The 5,674-nt window shown below is 40.4% G+C and overlaps 1 pseudogene; it reads right to left on the bottom strand.

Annotated features, from left to right (window-relative positions):
- Positions 1-852: 852 nt before the first annotated feature.
- LOC100960287 lies at positions 853-3,134 on the bottom strand (annotated as a pseudogene).
- Between the last annotated feature and the right edge of the window lie 2,540 nt (positions 3,135-5,674).

Below are 5,674 nucleotides of genomic sequence, written 5' to 3'. Positions count from 1 at the left end.
TCTTCAACAATTCTAAAAATCATTCATTTTAAACAAAAGGGTAGATGCACATGATCGAAAATAAAATATAAAGATACAAAAGGGGGGAAAGACAAAGGGCAGCGGGGCAAACAGAAATAAGGAGTGGGGCCCAAGCCCCTGTTCTTCATGACCTGAGGGAAGGCATTTGGGGGAGACTGTCCCAGGGACAGCAGTGAGGGTCAATGAGTAGGGGCAGGGATCCTGATGGCATAGGAACGTGGGGTTGAGGCCTGAAAGTTAGGGGCCCTTCTGCATCTCAGTGTTCTCATCTGGAAGAGGGATCATTATGAATAGTCCCAGTAAGGAAGCAGTTGCACACAAAGCCCCTGGCAAGTGCAAGGTGAGTATTCAGTAAGTACTCTCTGAACAACAACAGAAAAAGATAAAAAAAGGTTTATTCTGAAAAGCAAGTCTCTTTCTTACTCCCTGTCTGCCATATCCTCTCCTTGAAGGCAGGTGCTGTCAAAGCAAGTTTTCTTCCTACATTTACAACTGTATTCATCCTTTTTAAGGGCTGCATAATACTCATTGTATGGAATGTTCTATCAATTCCCATTTTGGTGGACCTTAAGCTTGTTTCTTATCTTTAGCTTTTTTTTTTTTTTGGCAAAGTTTAATGTATTTCATTTACGCTAAAAAGAGTTTATAAGCTCTAGTAAGTATACGTAACTTTATGCTTATACATTTTAAACAAGAGAGTAAGCAGTATTTTTTTTATTCTGTGTGGTTAATGTACAAAACATCCCCCCTTCCCTTGAGAAAGAGTATCATATCTAAATTAAAACATTATACATATTATCCAAATGTTTAATAGTAAGAATATATCTCAACATTGGTAAAATGAAGAAAAATGTTTGGATTTATTTTTAAATTGAAAATTCTTCTGGTTGTTCTCCACAGGGAAGCCTTAGAGGTGAAAAGGAAATCAGGTCACCACCAAGGGAAACATGTCAGGAATGTTCTGGATGTCTGCCCTCTGGCTGAGTGAACGGATTGCTGCAGTTCAGGCCTGTTAAATCAACAAGGTGGCATTCAGTAGTGAGACTTATTATCAAATAGTACTGATGGAGGAAGTTGAGTTTCCTCTTCTTGTGAGAGGATATTCTGTGATGGTTTATTTTTTTCAGGGGTACTCATCAAAACATAGTGTGATTTGATTGAAGAATTTAGTGCCATTCCTTCCACAACATCTGAAATTTCTTCTTTTTTGTTAATGTTATATTATTTGCTACTCCACCAGCAAGAAGAGGCAAACTTACTCTTTCACTGGATAAATAATCCATCTCAAAGTTTATCTTATTTTCATCATGTTTCACTTCAATTAAGTCTTGCAATCCAGGACACTGAGCATCTTCTCCTATGCTGCTCCGGCTTTCAGGAATGTTTGCAAACAACATCTTCTTATCATTGTGTTCATTTTTGGTACTCCGAGGACTGGAACTCTCTGGTGATGCATTTTGTCCTAGGAGGCTCACCGCACCCTTGCTCTGAGACGCAGCTTTGCTGACAGACTTAGTGTTCAAAGTCTTTGAGAAGGACATTCAAAAGAAATGGAAAGTCCTAAAAATGATTTAACAGAACTTTCAACCCTGAAAAAACCAGCATCAAATACTATTTTATCAACCTCCTTTGGCATCACAGAGGCTGCTGTTTCCCCATGTTCTCCCTGCTTCATCTTCTCTCTCATTGCACTTTCTATGGCAGCCAGGCGATTTCTAGCTTCCGTTCTTCCACCATCATCTTGTTTTGGTTTATTCACTATAGCTGAGATGACTTTTTTCCTGAAGACTTCTGCTTGCATTACTATTGTTTTGCCACCCAGATTCTTCAAGTCTGGTCAAATTGTCGAATTTTTGATGTACATCTTATATCTGAAAACTAATCATATATCAGAGTCTGTCCAGATCTGTGCAAGTAGTCTCGTTTTCACCTCATTTGTATTCACAGTCTTTCACTAGTCCTTCAAATTGCTTGAACTTTTCCTTCATAAGGAGTCTTGTTAGACCAACTGCTGTGTGAATAAGATCTTTAGCATCATCTGGAATGTCTGATTCCAGCTTCTTCTCCCCCTGAAGGCAACTTGATGTTAATTTCTCAGTTTCTGACTGGAGGATATTTCTGAAATATGGTACATCATGTTGCAATTGAGATGTCTGTCCTTCATTTCAAGTGATGGGACCTCTGTTACTAGAAGGCCATTTGACTTTTTAGTAGTAGATTTATTATGATTTAAGACCTGTTCTTCATTCCAAACTGTTAGAGAGCCCGAGGGACATTGTTAATTTATTTGAATCTCTTGGTAGCTGACATTTTAGTGCCAAAATGTCTTTTGTTGGTTCTTGAGTCTTATCATCTTCTATTTTCCCAGGGGTCCAGGTGTAACTGGGTGTCAAGAAATCATCAGCACTTCTGGGAGTCATGGGTGTGACTTGAAAGGTCTTCAGACCATCCAGGGAGTTTTCAGGTTTCATTTCTATTTGGGGCGGCGGGGGGGGGGGTCTTCCTTTCTTTGGTGCCTTTCTTCCTGGTTCATTGTCACCAGTGGCTCTTGAGAATGGCTTTCCTTCTGTGCTGGATGAGATTGCTCCAGCAACCTGCTTTGCTGCTTGAGCAGCTGATCGAGTCATTCTCACCGACGTGCATGCTATAGGCTGTACAACTTTTTCCTCTTTGTCCAACAGTTTCTTCTCAGAAGTTTGTCTTTGACCAGGTCATACTGCTAAAACATCACTCCCATTATTAATCTTAGTCTGCTCCATCAGGTATTTGGCCTTTGACCTTGTAATCCATACAGAAGATGAGATAGTCTTTTGTGGCCCAGCTTTCATACCATTCAGGTTTGATGAAAGAAAACCAGGCATATCAGGTCTCTAACAACCCACTTTAAACACTTGTCATTTAGCTTTCTCTCTCTGCTCTTTCAGTTTTTGTAGTTGCTTTTCTTCTTTGTATTTTTGGAACATTTGTTTTCGTTGGTCACACAGAACAGTTTTCATTGACCTTGGCTTGATATTGGCCTTTTCTAGAACAAGCTCTTGAGATGTCTAATCTAATTCAACAAGAATTCTACCTTCCAAGGTTGGAATGTTGACATCTTTCAAACCAAAGTGTCTATTTGTTCATATTCCTTATGTCTCTTTTATTTCTGAGACAGTGATTTCCTATGATTGAGTTTAGTCCTAATCATTTCAGTACTGAGATTCTTTCTGAACTGACTAGCATAATTTGATGAAGACATTCTGAGGTACCTCCTAGTGTGAAACCTCAAGTGAATCAAAAGTAAAGGTACCCTGGAAGTGGATGAGCGCTGCCACCTCCGAGCACCACTGCCTCTGAGCTTCGCCTCTGCACAACTCAAACTTCCCTCACTGAGCCCATCTTTGGCTTTTTAAATAATGCTGTTATGAGTATTGTATATAAAATTTTAGAGGTGAAATTTCTGTGCCAATGGATATAGAAACATGCTTTAAGCTTTTGCTAAATATTGCCAAATTGTTCTTGGTATGTTCATTTCTAAAGTTAGAATGTTAATTTTATAAGATCCTCTGCAAAAAGCACAATTAGTAGATGGGTTATATGCTATTTGTAACAAAATTTATTTTCTCTATTAATTATGTGGTTATAAGCACTGAACACTCATACAAACAACTGGCATTTTTTACTCATTCACTGTGTTAAAAATGTGTTATTTCAATTACTAGCAGTCACTGTAATTATATTCTTTAATACAGATTTATCTACCTTGCAAGTGAATTTTGTTTAAATAGGAATTTGGCCAGGGGTTAAGGCTAGAGGCAATGGGGGATTAAAGACAAAAAAGTAATCTGGGATTAGGAATCTGTTTCTGTTAAGTCACATAAAAATGAAGTTTAGTTTACCAGGTGAAGACACGAAATTTAACCCATTCTATTGCACTGTATTCTAACCCCACGCTGGTGAAAATGCAGTCATCTTGTTGCAGACCACTTTTAAGGAACTGGTTCTGCGTGAAATCTAGGACCTTGGTTGGTTGTGACCACCATTACTTGGGGCAAAGGAGTTAGGGGCAAAGGATTACTGAGGAACAGAGTACCTAGAGGGGAAGTGAATGAGCTCGGGTAAAAGAGGGAGAGATAGTAATGAACATAAGGTGTTTCCCTTCTGTCATTTGTTGATATTGTGCAGTGCTGGGACAGCTAAGGGAAAGGAAGTGGGAAATGATGGTACTAGTTCCACCCAGGGAATCCTGGTACTTAGGATTTCTCATGAATTAGGTGTTGAGGCAGGTGATGGAGAAGGATGAAATAGAAATGGCTGTAATTTGTCAGGAAGATTATAGAGTTTGTGAAAGGGAAATGGAGTGGAACAGTTTTCTAGGGATGAGGCAATAAAAACATCCATGTTAAGCATTTGTAGTTTATTCTTTTTTAAAAAAAAAATTTTATAGGCTCGGATCCTGTAGCACATGGTAAGTTACGGCACTAGCCACATATACCAAGGGTGCTGGGTTCGAAGCTGGCCAGGGCCAGCTAAACAACAATGTTAACTGCAACAAAAAAATAGCCAGAGGTGGTACCTTTGGCTCAGTGAGTAGGGCACAGGCCCCATATAACTGCAACAAAAAATAGCTGGGCGTTGTGGCAGGGGCCTTTAGTCCCAGCTACTCGGGAGGCTGAGGCGAGAGAATCGCCTAAGCCCAGGAGTTGGAGGTTGCTGTGAGTTGTGTGACACCATGGCACTCTACCGAGAGCAATAAAGTAAGACTCTGTCTCTACAAAAAAAAGTAAAAAAAAAAAAAAAATAGCCAGGCATTGTGGCAGGCGCCTGTATTCCCAGCTACTTGGGAGGCTGAGACAAGAGAATCGCTTAAGCCCAAGAGTTTGATTTGAGGTTGCTGTGAGCTGTGATGTCACAGCACTCTACTGAGGGCAACATAGTCAGACTCTGTCTTAAAAAAAAAAAAATCTTTTATATATTTCTTAGAGGCAAGTAGGTAGTAAGGGTTGAGAGCATTTTAAGGATTAGGCTTCATGTGGATTTTTTAAGGATATGCTAACCATTCTTCCTTGAAATTAAAAAAAAATACACAAGTTCAGACTTCAAAAGAGAATGTTCTGGCTGGGTGCCCGTAACTCAGTGGTGAGGGCACTGGCAGAGCCATGGTGCTCTCTCTAGGAAGTGTCAGTAATGACCAGAGGAGATGAGTGTCACAACCACGGACAGTGTCTATAGAAGGGAACCAGGGATTGTGATCTAGGAAGTGTCAGCAGTGACCCAAGGAGCCAGGTGTCACCACCCACTGCCATTATCTACAGAAGCGACCATGGCTTGTGATCCAGGAAGTGTCAGCAGTGACCTGAGGAGCCAGGTATCACCATCACTGGTCTGTAGACGGGCTTGTAATCTTTGCCCAAGTTTACACATCCCTCCATAGTGAGACAGAACTTAGATTGTGGTATTCTTTTTTTTTTTTTTTTTTTGAGACAGAGTCTCAACCTGTTGCTCTGGGTAGAGTGCTGTGGCATCATAGCTCTCAGCAACCTCCTACTTGAGCTCAGTTTTTCTATTTTTAGTAGATATGAGGGCTTGCTTTTTACTCAGGCTAGTGTCAAACTCATGAGCTCAAGCAATCCACCTGCTTCGGCCTCCCAGAGTGCTAGGATTACAGGCGTGA

The sequence above is a fragment of the Otolemur garnettii genome, unplaced genomic scaffold (assembly GCF_000181295.1).
Source record: "Otolemur garnettii isolate 467f Iridium unplaced genomic scaffold, OtoGar3 scaffold00059, whole genome shotgun sequence".
NCBI lineage: Eukaryota > Metazoa > Chordata > Mammalia > Primates > Galagidae > Otolemur > Otolemur garnettii.
Note: the sequence above shows the minus strand (reverse complement) of the source record. Positions and strands in the feature narration are given on the sequence as shown.